A 21641-nucleotide genomic window follows, 5' to 3' on the forward strand; every position below is an offset into this window, starting at 1 on the left:
GATTATAACCCAGAAATGTTAGAACTGGATTCACGTACAGAGCGCCCTGGATTTACCTCACTGAGGAGGATGCAAAGGCAGACACCTGCTCTGACAGTGAAGACACCGGGCACCTTCCCCTGAGGGAGGAGGAACTGGCACAGGATGAGGAAGGACACCGCTGGCACGAACCGGACTCCAGCAGCTGTTACCAGGCAGGGGCAGTAATATGGCTCAGCGTGGTGGTGGCGGGGCCGCGAACTATCAGCATATCCCGAGCGTCACCCGAGTTTACACCACAGCCGCCGTGGTAAGTACCCAGGTGCTACATGCGCGCACTGAGGGGGCGCCACTTTCAGTCACATGTGCATTGTCCAGTATCTGACCTCAGTCTTTGCTTCTATTTTCTCATCTTCTGCAGCAAATGGAACCGGTCAGCCCATTCCAGATTTATTTCAACCCGGATCTAATCTTCAAAAGACTGCAGGTGAGTGTCTTTATAACAGCTGGAAGGATATAAGGAGGCTGCTGGAGTATAATCACATACATTGTTATCCGGGCTGTACCCCCTTAAAAACGCATGCTTTCATCAGTAAAAAGTGTACAGATTTAGGGTATGTTCACACGCACTAATTACGGACGTAATTCGGGCGTTTTTGCCCCGAATTACGTCGGAAAATAGCGCCTCAATAGCGCTGACAAACATCTGCCCATTGAAAGCAATGGGCAGACGTTTGTCTGTTCACACGAGGCGTAATTTACGCTCCGCTGTCAAATGACGGCGTGTAAATAGACGCCCGCGTCAAAGAAGTGACCGGTCACTTCTTTGGCCTTAATTCGAGCCGTTATTCATTGACTCCAATGAATAGCAGCGCCAATTACGTCCGTAATGGACGCGGCGTTCAAGCTCCTGCACATGCCGTTACGGCTGAAATTACAGGGATCTTTTCAGGCTGAAACATCCCCGTAATTTCAGCCGTTACGGACGCCCTCGTGTGAACATACCCTTAGGCTGGGTTCACACGAGCACATTAACGTCCGTAATGGACGGACGTATTTCGGCCGGAAGTCCCGGACCGAACTTAGTGCAGGGAGCCGGGCTCCTAGCATCATAGTTATGTACAATGCTAGGAGTCCCTGCTTCTCTGCAGGACAACTGTCCCGTATTGTAATCATGTTTTCAGTACGGGACAGTAGTTCCACGGAGAGGCAGCTACTCCTAGCGTCGTACATAACTATGATGCTAGGAGCCCGACTCCCTGCAGTGTGTTCAGTCCGGGACTTCCGGCCGAAATACATCCGTCCATTACGGACGTTAATGTGCTCGTGTGAACCCAGCCTTAGGGTATGTTCACACGGCAGCGTCCGTAACGGCCGAAATTACGGGGCTGTTTCCAGGAGAAAACAGCACCGTCATTTCAGCCGTAACTGCATGTGCAGGCGCTTGAACGCCGCGTCCATTACGGACGTAACTGGAGCTGGTTTTCCATGGAGTCCATGGAAAACGGCTCCATTTACATCTGAAGAAGTGACATGACACTTCTTTGGCGCGGGCGTCTATTTACGCGCCGTCTTTTGACAGCGACGCGTAAATGTGCGCCTCGTGTGAACAGACAAACTTGCTTTCAATTGGCAGATGTTTGTCAACGCTTTCAAGCCGTAATTTCGGACGTAATTCGGGGGTTAAAAAGCCCGAATTACGTCCGTAAATAGGCCGTGTGAACATACCCTCATTGGAAAACACCTCTGGCAGCAGCTTATCTCCAGGGGACCAAAGGATTTGTCAAGAGGAAATCCAAGATTCCCAATGTTTGCTTACCCCAACTGCAGACCTTGGATTGGTCCTATACACACTACAGAGTTTACGGATTACGCCCAAATCACTGGGATTGTCGACAATTATTTCCTACCCGTGGAAATTGGTTGGAACATGTATACAACTTATTAGTTATTCTCTTCACACAGGCGTCAATGCATCATGGCTTCAGTTTTTGGAGTTTCCATGATGAATTTGACAGATTAATTTTGTAGGTTCTATCCAGTTTCCATTTTTTTAATGGGTAATAGGGTATGTTCACATGCACTGTGAGCAGACGTAATTCGGGCGTGTTACGCCTCGAATTACGCCTGAAAAAACGGCTCCATTACGCCTACAAACATCTGCCCATTGCTTGCAATGGGTTTTACGGTGTTCTGTTCCCACGAGGTGTAATTTTACGCGTCGCTATCAAAATACGGCGCGTAAAAAGACGCCCGCGAAAAAGAAGTGCAGGACACTTCTTGGGACGTTTTTGGAGCCGTTTTTCATTGACTCCATTGAAAAACAGCTCCAATAACGGCCGTAAAATACGTAGCGAAAAACAAGAGTTGCTACAAAAACGTCTGAAAATCAGGTGCTGCTTTCGCCTGAAAACATCTCTGTATTTTCAGATGTTCTTGGTCACTGCGTGTGAACATACCCTTAGGGTATGTTCACATGCAGTGACCAAGAACATCTGAAAACTGATAACTGCAATTACGTCTGAAATTACGGAGCTGTTTTCAGGAGAAAACAGCTCCGCAATTTCAGACGTAATTGCATGTACTGGCGTTTTGCGAGGCGTCGTTTACGGACATAATTTGGAGCTGTTCTTCATTGGATTCAATGAAAAACGCCTCCAATTACGTCCCAAGAAGTGTCCTGCACTTCTTTGACGAGGCTGTTATTTTGCGTGCCGTCTTTTGACAGCGACGCGTAAAATTAGAGGTCATCGGCACAGTACATCGGCAAACCCATTGAAATTAATGGGCAGATGTTTGCCGACGTATTTGAGCCGTGTTTTCAGGCGTAATTCGAGGCGTAAAACGCCTCCATTACGCCTGAAAATAGGTCGTGTGAACCCAGCCTTAGGGTATGTGCACACGATAGCAGGCATTTACGTCTGAAATGACAGATTGTTTTCAGGAGAAAACAGCTGCCTCGTTTCAGACGTAAATGCTCCTCCTCGCATTTTGCGAGGCTTCTCTGACAGCCGTAAATTTTGAGCTGTGCTTTATTGACTTCAATGAAGAACGGCTCAAATTAAGTCTGAAAGAAGTGTCCTGCACTTCTTTTGACGAGGCTGTATTTTTACGCGTCGTCGTTTGACAGCTGTCAAACGACGACGCGTAAATGACAGGTTGTCTGCACAGTACGTCGGCAAACCCATTCAAATGAATGGGCAGATGTTTGCCGACGTATTGTAGCCCTATTTTCAGACGTAAAACGAGGCATAATACGCCTCGTTTACGTCTGAAAATAGGTCGTGTGAACCCAGCCTTATAGTGAAACATTAAAATGGAAACCTGAAGGAAAACAAAATAATTGTAGTTGTAACTTGTATGCACTTTAAGGCCGGGTTCGTATGTAAACGCGGCGGAGTTTCCGCAACGGAATTCTGCGGTAATTCCGCAGCATTTACAGTTGCAGCAAAGTGGATGAGATATTAAAAATCTCATCCACTTATTTGCTTGTCTGCATGCTGCTGAAAATACGCAGCAAAACTGCAGGAAACCGCAAGACATTCTCAGCAAAAAAATGCAAATAAAGGTGCGGTTTTTACGTTTTGCTGCGTAAATCGCGGCATTTTCATGCTGTGGGTTTTGCGGCGTATTTATCCAGAACTAGGGAGATAGAATTCGCAAGCGGAATAGCGGAATAAATTGACATGAAGCAGTTTTGAAAATTCGCACCGCCGGTCAATTTACGTCTCGAAAAATAGTGCAGCGTGGACATGAGATTCCCTGGAATGACGTCACAGGGATTCCCTATGCAGAGCGGGCTTGTTGGGATGCAGAGAAGACACGATCTGCGTGACTGGCTATACAGATCACTGATAACAGTGATATAATAGGCTGTTAACATTAGATCACGGTTATGTACAGTATATAAGGACAGCAGGGAACACAGATAATTTGTTCCCTGTTAACCTGTGCCTCTACACCGCGTTCCAAATTATTATGCAAATGTTATTTTTCGCTGATTTTCCTAAATAGTCGATGCAAATGACAGTCAGTATAATCTTCAAGCCATCAACCATTGGAGTATAATGCAAATTTTATTGAACAAATCTCCTAATGATAACAGATTTTTTTTTTAGAAGTAAAAAACTCAAAATGCACTCAGAATAACCTCCCAGAGCTTCTGTTTTGATGTGAACTGCCTCCCACCCTCATAGATATTTTGCTTGAGGATGCTCCAATAGGGTTGAGGTCAAGGGAACATGGGGGCCACACCATGAGTTTCTCTCCTTTTATGCCCATAGCAGCCAATGACACAGAGGTATTCTTTGCAGCATGAGATGGTGCATTGTAATGCATGAAGATAATTTTGCTTCGCCAATTTTTACAGACAGTTTATTCCAAACTCCTCACTGACTTCTCCTATCTCTAACCTCACTAAGAAGGGCATGAGCGCCAAGGTGTGGACTCCTGAGGCAGAGTCCGCATTCAATAGCCTGAAGAGTGCCTTCACATCAGCCTCTATCCTCCATTATCCACATGTCTCTACAGTTCTCGTTGGAGGTGGACGCATCCTCTGTCGGTGCTGGTGCATTCCTGTTACAGAGTGGTCCCCAGGGCAAGTCAAGGGTATGTGGATATTTCTCTAAGCTCTTCTCTTCCGCTGAACGCAACTACTCGATTGGGGATCGGGAGTTACTGGCCATCAAATTGGCTCTGGAAGAGTGGAGACATCTACTAGATGGCGCAGCTCATCCGATCCTAATTTTTACAGACCACAAGAATCTGACCTACCTCCAGACGGCCCAACGGCTGAACCCTCGTCAGGCCAGGTGGTCACTGTTCTTTACCAGGTTCCAGTTTGAGCTCCATTATCGTCTGGCCGACAAGAATGTGAGGGCCGATGCCTTGTCCAGGTCTTTAGAGACGGAAGACACCATGGAGATTCCACAGAGGATAATTGATCCGTCTTGCATTGTCTCTGTCAATCCCCTGCAAGTTGGGGACATTCCTCCAGGGAGAACTTTTGTGTGCCTGGCTGATCGTGGAAGAATCCTCCGCCGGGGACATTTCTCTTGACTGGCAGGTCACACGGGGGTCCGTAAGACCCGGGATCTGATTTCTCGTCATTTCTGGTGGCCCACGCTGCCCAAGGACATTATGGACTTTGTTTCTTCCTGTTCTGTATGTGCACCCAACAAGGCCGCTCATTCCAGACCTGTTGGTCTGCTTCAGCCATTGCCTGTACCCAATGCTCCCTGGCAGCATATAGCTATGGACTTTATTACGGACCTACCTCTCTCTGCCGGATGCAGTACTGTCTGGGTGGTGGTGGATCAATTTTCGAAGATGGCCCACTTTGTTCCTCTGACCGGTCTTCCTTTTGCTCCTCAGCTGGCCAAGCTGTTCCTCCAACACATCTTCCGCCTGCATAGCTTGCCGCAGCATATTGTGTCTGATCGAGGGGTTCAGTTTACCTCGAAGTTCTGGAGAGCCCTCTGCGGACTCCTCGGTGTGAAGTTGTACTTTTCCTCAGCCTACCATACTCAGTCCAATAGTCAGATCGAAAGGATCAATCAGATCTTGGAGAACTACCTACGTCACTTCATCTCCAAGCAGCATGATGAATGGGTGCAGTTGCTCCCATGGGCTCAATTTTCCTACAATAATCACACCAGCCAGTCCACAAGGAATACACCGTTCTTCATTGTCTACGGCCAGCACCCACGAATTCCTGTCCCGGTGCCCGATACTTCCGAGGTACCAGTGGCTGACTCCGCTTTTAGAGACTTCCTGCAGATCTGGCAGCAGACTCGATCCTCCATCCTAATGGCAGTCGACCGCATGAAACGGAAGGCGGACACAAGGAAAAGAGAACCTCCTCCGTTTCTTCCTGGCACAAGGGTCTGGCTGTCTTCCAGGAATATCCGACTAATTGTGCCATCATGCAAATTTGCTCCCAGGTTCCTCGGACCCTTCGAGATCCTATAGCAGATCAACCCTGTCGCCTACAATCTTCTGCTGCCTCCTACCCTCAAGATCCCCAACTCCTTCCACGTCTCCCTCCTGAAGCCAGTGGTTCTGAACCACTATACCAAAACTCCTAACCCTATGGTTGTCTCCAGCAGTCCTTCAGACACCTTTGAGGTTAAGGAGATCTTGGACATCAAAAAAGTGAGAGGAAAGGCTTTTTATTTGTTGGATTGGAGGGGGTTTGGTCCTGAAGAGAGGTCTTGGGAGCTAGAGGAGAACCTCAATGCTCCTACTCTTCTGAAGAAGTTTCTCTCTCGCTCTGGTCCCAAGAAGAGGGGGCGTAAGAGGGGGGATACTGTAATGTCCGTGGCTGTGGGCCGTCAGCTCCAATCCCCCCTGACTGCCGCAGCCTCCTCCTCAGCAGACGCCAGCGATCGCTTCCACTCCTCAGCCAAATCCCGAAGGGTGCGTGTGCACGCTCTTGCCCGCTCTTAAAGAGGCAGCGCGCACACCGGACCTTTTGATGAACTTTGAACCCGTGATTACCCTAAACTATAAGAGGGGTCCAGCCCCCTGCTTCTATGCCTGAGCGTTGTTGATGTTTCCCAAGTTTGTCTATGTGATGGCCTCCAAGTGTGTTCCTATTCCCTGCATTCTATACTATCCTGGTCGAGCACTGTGCTGTGCCAAAGTCGTGTCGTGATGTATTTCACGTCTGACCTGCTTCACCTCGCCTGACGTCTACCTGCTGCCAAGTCCCAGCCGAGCCTGCCTTACTGCTGTCCGAGCTGCCACAGGTACCTATACGAACTATAGACATTGACCTGCGCCCTGTTTGCCAGCTACTTTACCGCCAAGGTGGTACGGCCCAGTGGGTCCACAGACCCTTCGTGACAGCCATGTTCGTGTTTGCAGAGCCTCTAAGTTACCAGTACAGTGGAAACCCCCAAGGAGTGACCCCATTTTGGAAACTACACCCTCAAGGAATTTATCTAGGGGTGTAGTGACCATTCTGACCCCACAGGAGTTTTTCAGAATTTTATGCAAAGATGAAAAATTAAATTTTTTTCACATTTATGCCATTTCAGTGCCCAATATATTGTATTCAGCTTGTGTTATCGGAGATACTCCCACCATAAATTGTTACGCAGGTTCTCCTGAGTACGGCAATACCCCACATGTGGCCATTATCTGCTGCCTGGGCACATGACGGGGCTCAGAAGGGAAGTAGCAGCATTTGGCTTCTGATCACAGATTTTGCTGGAATGGTTTTTAGGATAAAAATGTTAGAAAATTTATACTGAAAAGTTTATATAACTGTATAACTTTGCATACATTTTGGATAAAATTTAAAATCTTGCTCGTTTGGATAAAGTTTGGATGAAAGTCACTCATCAGCCACAGGAATACAGGACTAAAATATGTGCAACTGTGTTCCGCTGAACCTTCCGGGTACGGCCTAGGCACACGGCAGGGCTAAGAGGAAATTTTATTGGAAAGTCTGGGTAAAATTTTGGGGAGAAAGTCCTGGATTATAAATTAGTCATGGCAACATCACTGAAATGCCAGAGGGATGCAGGAATTATATATGTGTAGCTGTGTTCAGCTGGTCTCTCCGGGTACGGCCTGAGCACACGGCAATGGTAAGAAGGGAAAGAGGGGCATGTGGCATAATATTACTGTAGCTGTGCGAAGTACATCAGGGTAAATATAAAAGGCTGTTTAACAACAAGATCAGAATTTCAGCGACGTATGGTATATTTTAAAACACTCCTTCATGCACAGTCCTGGCTTCTCTGGGCACGTGTCGCACTGATAGGTGGTATCTTTTCTTATGCCGTTTTTAAAGCATACCTTGCAAAGTTTTTGTCTCTTTCCCTTCTTGGCAGTTTGGGGAACTTCACTGGGGAAATGTTGCCCTGGCACAATGCGTGTTGGCTCCCTTCCAGAAGTACTGGGGCCCTCCGCTTCCTGATCTCCAAATATAAGGGACTTTATTACCACCTCTTGAAATTCCAGGAAAGTTCCCCACTGGCCTGAATATCTGAATAGCACGTAAGCATTATACAATGCTATTTGCATGATGTGCAAGGCCAGCTTCTTGTACCACGCCTTTGATTTGCACATGGCATTGTATGGCTGCAGCAATTGATCTGAGAGATCAACCCCTCCCATGTATTTATTGCAGTCAAGAATGCAATTGGGTTTGAGGGTCTCTGTACTGGTACCTCGTACAAGGACGGTGTTGCGGCCATGGCCATGTATTGTTGTCGATATATGGACATCCCTCTTGTTCTTATACTTGACACAATAGTTTGTCGCTGCATTGTGCCCTACTCTCACCTCTTCTGAGCTTTTGCCCGAGCAGCGACCTAGGGAGGCTTCTCTGGTTCTTGTGAACTGTGCCGGTTGACTGTACTTCTGGAATCGAGTCTTTTGAAAAGTAGTACGCTGGTATGGTAATTATCAAGGTAGAGGTTACATAGTTACATAATTAGTACGGCTGAAAAAAGACACATGTCCATCAAGTTCAACCAAGGGACGGGAAAAGGGAAGGGAAAAACCTCTACACATAGGAGCCAATACTTTTTTGTTCTAGGAAGTTATCTAACCCTTTTTTAAAGCCATCTACTGTCCCTGCTGTGACCAGCTCCTGCGGTAGACTATTCCATAAATTCACAGTTCTCACAGTAAAGAAGGCTTGTCGCCTCTGCAGGTTGAACCTTTTTTTCTCCAGACGGAGGGCGTGCCCCCTTGTTTTTTTAGGGGGTTTTACATGGAACAGGATTTCACCAGGTGGTAGCACTTGTCCAGCAGTGGATGCACCAAATCCCACACTATCTTGCCGTTAACTCCCATGAAGGGGGGAGGGGGCATTCTGGGGGATGAATAGTGGTGTCCTTCCCTTCGTATATTTTAAATTTGTAGGTGTACCCTGATGTACTTTCGCACAGCTTGTACATCTTCACGCCATACCTTGCCCTCTTATTCGGCAGGTACTGGCAGAATCGAAGCCTCCCTTTAAAATGCACTAGGGACTCATCAACAGCAATGCACTACTCGGGGGTGTATACCAAATTTGGCACTGAAATGGTCTAATAGGGGTCTAATTTTAAATAGGCGGTCAAAGCTGGGGTCACCTTGGGGAGGGCACTGTGCATTATCGCAGTAATTCTAAAATCTGAGAGTTATCTCAAAACGAGTCCTGGCCATCACCATACGGTACATGGGGGTGTGGTACAGTATATCTGTGCGCCAGTATGTTCTTATGGATGGCTTTTTCAGAAGCCCCATACTGAGCACAATACCCCAGAACTTCCTAATTTCCATGGTGTCTACAGGGGTCCACCTGTTGGGCTTGGTGTAAATAGATGAGGCATTCTGGGTGATAAACTGTTGGGCATACAGGTTAGTTTGGGTCACCATTAAAGGAAGGGTGTCGAGGAAAAAAAATTTTTATAGCAATTTGCTTTTAGTGTTTTATTAAAATACATTTTATTTATTTGTGTGTTTGTGTTTTTACTTTTTTTTTTCTAACTTTTTCTTCACTATGGGGGCTGCCATTTATTTTTATCTCTGTATGTGTCGATTAATGACACATGCACAGATGGAATACGGCACATACATCCCCATAGAGAATGCGAACGGGAGCCGTTCCATTCACTACAGTGTACGCCGTCTGTGTGGGAACGGCGCATGCGCCGCTCCCACACAGTCCAAATGGAAGGTCTTCGGCCGAGTAACATCCGGCGCCATTTTCTTGTGGACCGGAAGCCGCAGCCGGACAGTAAGTTGACTACTTCCGGTTGCGGCTTCCGGACATGTGATTAGAAGCAAGCACTAGGAGCGGAGGCGGCTGGAGCAGGTAAGTTATGTTTGTGTATGTTCGTGTTTTAGTGTGTTATTACCACTGTATGTAAGCCTACTACACTGTGTAGTCGTTAAAAAAAAATGGCGGCACACAGTGTAGGAGGTTTGAACTTTCAATCCCCTCCTTTCTCCTGGCACCAGCCAGGATAAAGGAGGGGGGATTGTTTGAGGATGCTAGAGCGAGTGTGTCTTCTCAAATTTTGCAGCATAAAGCAATGTGGTTGCTTTACCACATGCCAATGCTGCAATTTTGGGAATTGCTCACTCTATTGACCAGCACAGGGAAATGTTATAAATTAGAATCTAATTTATAATATTTCCTGACCTGTGAAAAAATTTAAAAAATTAGAACAATGTCTAATCATGTATATAATAACTGTTTAACCAAAAAAAAATATATATATTTTCTAGCAACACATTCCCTTTAAGTCAATACATTCGTCAGTGAAATAAACTTTAAAAAAGTATATTTCCTGTAACCCTGCCGTTTCAAATTGAATCCATGGAGTGCCGTAAACCCAGGGACCTGGGGCTCGTAGTTCGCGGGGATTGGGGTCCACATGCGGTCACTGTTCTCGGGGGCTGGTGTAGCAGACATCCGGGGGCAATGTCTTGGCGGTTCCTCATCCTCACTTGATGAGGAGGAAGAGGAGAGGTATAAGAGGGTTTCTATGTCACTTTCTGACTCGCTGTCCGAAGCTATAATGGTATATGCCTCCTCAGCCGTAAATACTCTAAGGGCCATTATGCTCATTATCAGATAGGTACAGGGGCGGATTACAATGAGGGCAATATGGGCAAGTGCCCGGGGCCCGAGGCTTGAAGGGGGCCCAGTTCGCCCCACTTCTCCCTTACCGGCTGTTAAAATTACAGCCGGTTCAGAAAACCGGAGGGAAGCGGGACCGCTCACCCAACCAGTGGCTATACACTACACTACGCACTACACAATAAAAAAAGTTACTATAGTAACGGGAGCCGCGGCCCGTTACTATAGTAACGGGAGCCGCGGCCCGTTACTATAGTAACTACAGTACTTACCTTCCTGTTTCCGGTGCGCAGCGCATGACGTCACCACCATCCTGAGTCAGGACATCCGCCGCGGCTGAAGAGCAGGGTAAGTTTGATACCTCTTCTGCTTGAAGCTGATGGCTTGGGGTCCGACTCCCAGGACCCCCGCCAATCACCTGTTTTGAAGGGGACGCAGCGCTCGTACGAGAGCTGGTGCTTCACCTTCATTCTGGTCACTTGCTCACACTGAATCCGTGTGGGCAATTCACAGTGTGAGCGAGTAAGTGAAATGAAGGGGAAGCAGCTCTCGTACGAGTGTTGCGGCCCCTTCAAAACAGGTGATTGGGGGGTCCCGGGAGACGGACCCCAAGCCATCAGCTATTGATGGCCTATCATGAGGATAGGCCATCAATGTTTAGGGACTGGACAATCCCTTTAAGCCTAGAGGGCCCATGCAGGCTTAGAGGGCCCATGAGAAGAGGATCACAGATTGTGGCTTAAATACAGGGCCCATGTGTGATACTGTCTGCTGGGCCCTGTATCTAAGCCAATCACATGGTAGGCTTAGATACAAGGCCCATGTGTGATCCTGTCTGTTGGCCCCTTTATCTAAGCATCTTACATAAGCACATGGTAGGCTTAGATACAGGGTCCCACAGACAGTATCACACATGGGCCCTGTATTTAAGCCTACCACACGTGTTACTAATCGTTTTTTGTGTGTTTTCTTACAGGTTCGGTCGTTGGACTACGTCGAATTCCAGGACTACTTCGATGACGGCGTTTTTATTATCAATAAAATGGTTAATGAGGGTTGTCTGGGTGTTTTTTATTTCAATAAAATATTTTTTCTATGTCTTTGTTTGTTTTTTAAACTTTATTACTACCGCCTTAGTAATGGATGCCGGCTGATTGACAGCGTCCATTACTAAGGCGAGGCTTACTGTTAGACGGTACAGAGGCTAACACTAACCCCCATTATTACCCCGTTACCCACCGCCACCAGGGGTGCTGGGAAGAGCCGGGTACGATCCAGTACCTGACCATCTGTAGTGATGGTCGGGCAATGGGGCGGCCGCAAGCTGGTATTATTAGGCTGGGAAAGGCCAAAAACTGTGGCCCTTTTCCCCTGGTAATGTTAACCTGCTGCTGGCTGGTTATGAAAAATGGGGGGGGACCCCGCCAGATACAACAGCAGTAGCCTAGCATTACCAGGGGTGAAGGGTCACTGTTTTTGGCCTTTCCCAGGCTGATATTACCAGCCTGTGGCTGACCCGGTACCTGACCATCACTACAGATGGTCGGGTACTGATTCGTACCCGGCTCTTCCCAGTACCACTGGTGGCGGTGGGTACCGGGGTAATGGGGGTTAGTGTTAGCCTCTCTGCTAACTGAAATAAAAAAACAAACACAACCCTCATTAACCATTTTATTGAGAATAAAAAAACGCTGTCATTGAAGTAGTCCTCGAATCCAACGTAGTCCAACAACCGAACCTGTAAAATAACACAAACACACAAAAATAATTAGTAACACATAAAAAAGCAAAACAATTCTTATACTTACCTTTTCTGGGTCCAGCGCTGGAACCACAATGTCAGCGAGCCGGTCCCTATATCTAATCCTATCCTGTGATACTGTCTGTTGAGCTACTGTATCTAATCCCTATCATGTGTGATACTGTGCTGAGCCACTGTATCTAATCCTATCCATAGTTTGTAGGGTCGTAGTGCTATAGATATGCTGCCTCCTATACACACATATTCAGGGGCACAGTGTATAGTACTATTATATTCAGGAGAGCAGTGTATAGTGCTATTATATTCAGGAGCACAGTGTATAGTGCTATTATATTCAGGAACGTAGTGTATAGTAATATTATATTCAGGAGTGCAGTGTATAGTACTATTATATTCAGTAGTACAGTGTATAGTACTATTATATTCAGGGGTACAGTGTGTGAGAAGTCATCATAGAGGTCTGGACCGGATGGAGAAGAAAAGAGAAAAAGAACGAAAAAGAATCTGAGGCGTCACCGGTGAGTCACTCAATATAAATGTTTATTCTACCTGTGACTGATCAGTAGTGTAGTCACTGTATGATCTGCAGCAAGATGACGGATGGTAGCATTCTTTTTGTTAAACAGCAACTCCCAGCATATCCTAACCATTGTTCAGGCTATACTGGGAGCTGTCGTTTTATGATGTACACATTTATATGGCAGGGGTTTTAACTGAATTTGCAAATTATCTCTGTACTGAACTGTATTTGTTCTGGTGCTGTATATATGTACTGAGCTTGAGAGAGAGAGAGAGTGTGTGTGTGTACTGAGCTTTGTTCTGGTGCTGTATATATATATAAATACTGAGCTTGGTTCTGGAGTTATACATATGTACTGAGCTTTGTTCTGGCATTGTATATATGTAATGAGCTTGGTTCTAGTGCTGTATATAGGTACTGAGCTTTGTTCTGGTGCTGTATTTATGTACTGAGCTTGGTTCTGGTGTTGTATATATGTACTGAGCTTGGTTCTGGGGCTGTATATATGTGCTGAGCTTGGTTCTGGGTCTGTATATATTTACCTTCTCTTAAGTTAAAAGTATATGTTAAATCTACTTTTACCTTAAGAGAAGGTAAATATATACAGTAAAAACTAAATCCAAAAAACCATGGAGGAATCTCAGTTTTTTCCAATTCACCCATTATATGGTACTTTACATGGTGCCAATAAAAAACTATAACTCCTCCCGCAAAAAAATAATCCTTCACACACCACTCCTTTGATGTAAAAATAAAAAAGTTATAAAGCTCCTGACCACTTCAGTGTCTCAAAGTATTCTGCTTTCTTTCTTCTATATGGCTCATTCTGCTTTTACAGCTAAATTAAAACCGTGCCAGGTCTGTGGCCGCCTAAACAGAAATCTGCAAATATATACGGTACAGCGTCTTCGGAGTTCGCGTGGGGGGGGGGGGTCCCAGAAAAAGTGCCCGGGGCCCATGGTACCCTTAATCCGCCCCTGGATAGGTATGTTGTGTGAATGTTATACTTCAACACATGTAGCATGTAGAATGTGTAACCAGCAAAAACTGTTTTTATTTTATTTAGTAGTAGTAGTAAAATTAAGAGCAAGGTCTGAATTATAAATCAGCGATGGTGATGTCACTAATCAGCCACAGGGACACAAATTTGGAGTATGCCTCACTAATATGAAATGCTCCAAAAAAACAACTTGGCATCTAGATTATAGATCAGGGATTGCAATGTGCTAGGAAGTATGCGTCACTAGCAAAACCTACATAACTAAACTCCTATATATATTTTTGGGAGTTTTATATTTTATAAATTTTTTTTGTAGTTATTTTTTTTTTTTAAAGAACAAAAGAAAAAAAACAAATGCTCGGAAAAAACCTAGAGCAAGGCTTGTATTAGGCGATCAGTTATAGCAATGTCACTGATAAGCCAGGGGGTGCAGAAGACGAGTTTGTGTCACTTGCAAAAGCTACCTAACTAAACTCATATTTTTTTTTTAAGTCACTGATCAGAACATAAAGAAAAGTTATATTATTAGGGGTTTTGAACAGTGATCAGTGATCAGGGGGTAAATGGAGGATGGGGGTAGTAGTATTAGATAAATGCAGCTCTGTAACACACAGCTCTCTAGAACACAACCGCTCTGCTCACTCCCAACAACTGCAATGAGGGTGCAGAGCGGGATCATAATGTAAAATGGTCACCAGTGTTCTATGATTGGTCAGTCACGACAGAGAGACCAATAGTCGGCAGTCAGGGGACCCGCGGTCCGTAAAAGTCCAAAACTATTACAATATAGCATTATTTGTCTCAGACAGTGAACGGTGTAAAAAAAAACAATAATTTAAAACCCCAGAATCGTTGTCTTTTGGTCACCATAGCGCTAAAAAGAATGAAATAAAAAGTGATAAAAAAATCGTATGTACCAAAAAATGGTGCTAATAAAAACTACAGCTCGTCCTGCAAAAAATAAGCCCTCACACCGCTCAAACGATGGAAAAATATAATTTATGGCTCTCAGAATGTGGTGAAACTGAACAAATTATTTTTTTTAACCAATAGTTTTTTCTTTGTAAAAGAAGTAAAATATGAATTTTTTTCCTATTTTCTGTTGTCTAAAACCTGTTGTCTTGAAAATGTGAAGACTGACTGCTTCCTAATGTCCTAGAAAAAAATTAAAGGATGTTCAAAAAATATCACAAAGTAGCTATATTGTAAATATTAATTAGTAACTATTTTGTGTGGTCTATTTTGTGTGTGCCTTACAAGCAGAGAATTTTGAAAAATGGAAATCTTTCAAGATTTTCAATGTTAGTTTTTTTTCCACATATAAACAACAAATGAATCGACAAACTGTAGTACTAAGGCCTAATGCAAACGACTAGTAGACTTCTATGGGCGAGTGCGTGCCGCAATTGCGGACAAGAATAGGATATGTTCTATATTCTGGGGATAATTTCTACGGCGCGGACACACATCCGTAAATATACGGAAAGATGTCCGTGGCCAATAGAAACTAATGGGTCCGCAATTTCAACCGTAATTACAGATGAAAATCACGGTGCATGGGGCCTAACAAAGTACAATGTGTCACAAAATAACAATCTCGGAATCACTTGGGTAATAAATGCATTCCAAAGTTATTACTACATAAAGTGACACGTCAGATTTGAAAATTGGGGCTCTGTCCACAAGGTCAAAACTGGCTGCAGTGCCAAGAGGTTAATAAATATCTGGCCCTGCTGTTTGCTATGAAGTCATTAATTTCCCACTTATATAGTACCAGCATATTCCGCAATGTTTTACAGAGATATCAGTTGTACATATATTTTTGCCCTTATTTTGCTCCGCAGCACTGAACCACGGCTTCTCAATAATTTTGACAAATGTTTTTTGGTGCATATTCAGCAAGAAAACTTGATGTCTACCTACCCGAGTTCGTTTTGACCTTTGATGATCGCACTTATACTGTAATGTGTTTTATTTTCACAGATTTGGAGACTAGTAACCAATTTTCTGTACTTTGGACGTCTGGGCTTCAGTTTCCTTTTCAATATGGTTTTTACGTATCCTCACATACTAGTAAGGCTTCTTACCCTCTATATAATGACACCTTAAATATACACCGATGCATATAAAAGACACTGAAGCTTTGTTATTTTGGTTTTGTTATCTTGTTAGTTTCCTTTACAGATATTTCTTCTATCCAGGTACAGATATTGTAAAATGTTAGAAGAAACCTCCTTTAGGGGGCGCACAGCGGATTTTGTATTCATGTTTCTCTTTGGAGGACTCATCATTACAGTATCCTTTTTTTCCTATTACTTTGAAAAAAGTTACAGACACTTAGGATTTCTACCCAAAACGTAAAAATTCATATATTAGTAAATCAGAAAATGTTAATTACCATAGAACCCTATGGTGATTTAAACTTGGTTCAGTAGAACCGCTTGGGGTTCAGGTATTGTCTACATAATATGGATGGTAAAATGTAGCTGTATTACCACTGTGTGAAACCAGCCTTAGGCCTCATGAACATGGCATGGTATGTATCTGATTAGGCATTCCATGACAATCTTTCTGCCGATTTTTATTATTTTTTGAAATTATAACTTAGGCTGGATTCAAAAAACGCACCGTTTTGCGTGCGCAAAATGCACTTAACAGCTCCGTGTGGCCTCTGCATATGATGCGCGGCTGCGTGCTTTTCACGCAGCCGCCATCATTATGACACTCCGTTTGGATGTTTGTAAACAGAAAAGCACGTGGTGCTTTTCTGTTTTCATTCATCCTTTTCACAGCTGTTGCGCGAATCACGCTGTTCGCACGGAAGTGCTTCCGTGTGGCATGCGTGGTTTTCACGCACCCATTGACTTCAATGGGTACGTGATGCGCGAAAAACGCTCAAAGAACGAACATGTCGTGACTTTTACGCAGCGGACCAACGTTGCGTAAAAATCAGGCACGTCTGCACGGCCCCATAGACTAATATAGGTCCGTGCGACGCGCGTGAAAATCACGCGTGTTACACGGACGTATATAACGTTCGTCTGAATAAGCCCTTAGCATGTTGAATCTATAACACAAAGTTTTTTGCTGGCGGAAAAATCTGCCTCAAAATTCTGTTAGGAATTGACCTGCCGGCAGAGCATTTGCTGCGTTTTCCGACTGCGGCCATTTAGCGCCGCGGGCAAAAACCTCAGCGAAACACGTGATCTCTGCCTCCCATGTCAATGGGAGGTCAGAGACGGAAACACCCGAAGAAAGAGAATGTCGCTTCCTTTTCCCGCGAGTGTTTTTTTTTTTACCGCTCGTGGGGAAAAAACGCCTCCGCCCCCCATTGAAATCAATGGGAGGCAATTTCGAGCGTTTTTTTGGCGCTTTTTTCGTCGCGGTTTCCACGTCAAAAACAGCACCAAAATACTCCATGTGGACTAGCCCTAACTAAGTGACAATATATCCAGAAACTGAAAAAAAAAAATCTGAGGTTTACTATCAGGTTTCTGACAAACGGAGCTAGGCTTGGTTCACACCTGCGTCGGTGTGCCTTTGTTCTGCTCCGTTAGAGGAGCAGAACAAGGGAATGACGGAGGCAAAGGTTCCGTTGCATGACGGATACCACCAATGGCCGACGGAACCCATTGACTAATGCTTTCCGTCGGGGTGTCCGTGATTTTACAAGAGACAATAGCGCAGCAAGCTAGGGTTCTGCACTTCTTGTCACTTTTGCAAAAATAACTGCTGCAACTGTGGACTGGCTGACTACAGCTTTTACACTAATCTGTGGACTGATTGACCACAGTTTCCAAAAAACAGGCAACGGCCATTACTAAGGCACTAATAAAGTATTAAAAAAATATTTTCTTATGTCTGTGTTCTTTTATCGAAATAAAAACTCCCCCACAGAACCCACGTTTATCCATTTTATTTATTAAAAAAACAATCATCACAGTAGTCCAACTAATCTACCACGTAGTCTAATAGGTCAAGCGGAACCTGCAAAACAAAAAAAATTGAAGTTAGTAGTATGAAAAATAAAAATACTTATCCTCACCTACAGCAGCATTTGTCTCCTCCCCTACGGTCAATGAACTGGGACGGGAACTAGAGATGAAGCAGAATTATTAAGAGTTATTAATAATTCTGGCGCATCATGGAGCTCCCCCTCACAAACCTCCCCCACACATGCAGCCGCTCCCAAAAAAATAAACAACCACCACAAACACATGTACACACACACACACACACACGCGCGCACATGCACACGCTCAAAAAAAAAAAATCACAGCGAAAACCATCCCCCCCCCCCCCCAAAGCCACACGTACCACCCCAAACATGCAGCCACACCACGCGAATCCCCCCCCCCCCGCACAAACCCCCCCAAACATGCAAAACACCCCCTCATGCACACACACATACCTTACCTGCAGTGCGACCGGTCTTCACCAAAATGACGCCGGCTTTCCCTCTACAAACAAGCTTCTATGCTGGGTCGCTCTGAACTGCGCATGCCACAGAGCATGTGTAGTATAGAGTTAGACGGCTGAAGTTTAGGAGATAGCAACAGGAGCTGTTCCTATTTCCTATGCCCTGTAGCTGCCATAATACATCTGTGTATGTGTCATGAAGAGACACATACACAGATTAAATAAAAAATGGCAGCCTCCAGAAAAATAAAAAAGGTGTAAATAAAAAAAAAAAATCATGTGAAAAAATTAAGTAAATATAATATTAAAAGTAAATAAAAATAAAGAAAAAAAAAAATTCACGACACCTTCCCGCTCCAAAAGCCAAATGGCGCCCCTTCCCTTCTGAGTTTTGCCGTGTGTCCAAACAGCAATTTATCACCACATATGGGGTATTTCCGTATTCGGGAGAAATTGCTTTTCAAATGTTGGGGTGCTTTTTCGCCTTTATGCTTTGTAAAAATGGAAAAATTCTAATTTTTATTGGAAAAAAAATTTCACTTTTCATTTTTAAGGTCTAATTCCTCTATAAATTCAGATAAATTCCTTGAGGGGTGTAGTTTGCCAAATGGTGTCTTTTTGGGTGGGTTTCCACTGTTTTGGCTCCACAAGACCTCTTCAAACCTGACACGGTGCCTAAAATATATTCTAATAAACAGAAGGCCCCAAAATCCTCTAGGTGCTCCTTTTCTTGTGGGGCCTGTGTTTCAGTACATTAGCACACTAGGGCCACATGTGGGATATTTCTAAAAACTGAAGAATCTGGGCAGTAAATATTGAGTTGCGTTGCTCTGGTAAAACCTTCTGTGTTGCAGAAAGTATTGTATTTCCAGGAGTCCAACATTATAGCACCACAGGAGGTTGCCATATTGACCTCTATAGGGACAGGAAGACAGAGGTTAAAAAGGCCCCTCCCTCCACCCACTTGTCAATGTTTTTCCAATTACTACACCAGGATGGATGCAACCCAATTTATTTTATAGGGATAATAACCGACATGAGCTAAACACAAGAAATGGTTATAAACCATACCTAATAGAAATCCCAAAATATGCAATCCATATATAGCACGGTGCCGTTTCGGAGAGCAACAATTCAAAAAGAAAAAAACAAAAAATATTTTCCAAAACATACCAGGCACTCTTTGGGATAAGAATAATTTTATATAAATTTTTATTAAATTCCATATAAAAATATATTTTAAAGATTTTTCATATATAAATATATCTCTTTCCTCTTTTATCCATAATACAAAGATTTTTTATAGGAAAAGAAAAGGGTTTGAGAAAACACATTTGTTTCAAACTAGATGTACATAATTTAAAAAAAAAAAAAAAAAAAAAAAAAAGTCTCCTGGCCAGGATACCAACACAGACTTTTATAACATTACTGCCATTAATTTATCCCCCTCTAAACACAATGACATGTCATGATGAGAAAATCATAACAGGGGTGGGGATCGTAACCGTATTCTTTTACAGAAAGAAACGATGTGGATTTATACATTGGGAACCCTCAACCCTAGAGGTCTTAACAATGAAATAAAATTTAATATGTTCTTATGACATGCGGAATTAATAATCCCCTTCTATTTATTGGTGGTTGCGTCTTTGTGGTGTAATATGATTGCCCGTCTTTTGGATACCTCCAATGGATTGATTACCTTGTGACCTATTCTCAAATGGTTTGATTCGACCCAATCTAAGTAAATATATCTTTTCACTCCTTGAAAATAGGAGGGAATAGACTTATGGGATGAATAAAGAACTAACTGTTATGATTTTCTGCCTCCGAGTGGTGGGGACTGGGTCCCTACAGATTTTTATCTGTTGTGGACCCGCTCCCTGCCCTTCGGAGACAGACATTAAAATCCTTGGATTCCGGAAGCGTTTTTGCCCTAATTTGGGAAAGCCTGTTTTATATCCCTTTATGTTTTGGAAGTGATCTTGTCGGTTTGGCATTTGGGTGGGGGTTGCGTGGATCCTTAAGGGCCGGCTGTGTAACAGCGTCCCGTGATTTTTCCACGCACCAACCAGCGAACTAATTTTCCTTTTATAAATACTTTTTTTCTCTGGATAAATGGATAGGTCCTATGGATGTTCTCTGTCCCTGGGTGATGGGGACTCGGTCCCTCCGGAAATATTCTCGGGGTTGGACCCACTCCCTGTCACCCGGGTACAGAGGATGCCTTGCCTGATTTTCGGCAGATAAAAATTAGCGGGACACTATCATATTACTGTAATAAATAGGTACTTTATGGGCTTAATGCTTTATGGACAGTCCGTTGACAGGTGCAGCGTCAAATTAGTGTTATACCATCTGAAATGCAACATGGATCTCTCATCATTTATTTAATTTTTTGGATTTTTTATTTATTTTTATTTATTTATTTTTTTATTTTATTTTCTTATTTATTATTTATATAATTTTCTGTTATATTTTATTTATTATAGACACTGCTGATCACTAATGGGTTTGTTAGGGATAAATGAATTTTTCTTAATCCAAAAAATGGGAATTTACTTGCAATGTACTGTGTGTATATGTTTTGGTATTTTATATATATGTATATTCCCGGATAGAAATGTATGATGAAATACTGAGGGGAATCTATAAATATGGACAAAACATGTGTATAATTGGACGTTTTGGATTTGAATCATTGGATTCTATGAGTACTTAATGTAATATTTTTACATATGGGTCCAGTTCCCTTTAAATTTGGCACTATAAAGAGGCCAGACTTTACTGAACTCACAAAATGGCTCTGAGGAAATCCTGGTTCGGGATGAAACATGTCAGCTGATCAATTAGTCTACACCTGGCAGGTAGTGACGTCAACCTTGCCTCGTCTTGCAGTCTCCAGTGTTGCCAGAAAAAACCAACGTGGATACCAGCATATTACGATACCGACTCTCCAATGAGGAGTGTGTTCCATTGCTATAATTTGCTCACCTTGGGTGAAACCTCGGCTGCCCCCGAGTATAGGAAGATCCAAGCTATTCAACATAAGGATTGACCGTGGATGGAGTGGATATAAGGAGAACCTTCCATGTGGGAATTGTGATCTGCCAATGATGAGATTGAAGGGGTGAAAAACGCGATTGATATATTTTTTTAAAATCTGCCTTAACTCTACAATTGCTCCAGGAGGAGGAACATAATGAAAAAGAGTGAACTTTCAGTCCACCTTGAGTTGCGAGATCAACATAAAGATGAGTATTCAACTCTTTATCTATATTTGCATGGCTATTATATAAGAGGAACTGCTCCTGTTGGTTTCGGACCAAAATTTTAAAAGGAGGAAAAAGCAAAAACTGCAAGTGTGAACTGA

General features: G+C 43.7%; 1 pseudogene; it reads left to right on the top strand.

Moving 5' to 3' along the window:
- Positions 1–208: 208 nt before the first annotated feature.
- Positions 209–21641, top strand: part of LOC142743419 (derlin-2-like) — a 38307-nt pseudogene continuing 16874 nt past the window's right edge.

This window comes from Rhinoderma darwinii, chromosome 1 (assembly GCF_050947455.1).
Source record: "Rhinoderma darwinii isolate aRhiDar2 chromosome 1, aRhiDar2.hap1, whole genome shotgun sequence".
In the NCBI taxonomy this organism is placed as follows: domain Eukaryota; kingdom Metazoa; phylum Chordata; class Amphibia; order Anura; family Rhinodermatidae; genus Rhinoderma; species Rhinoderma darwinii.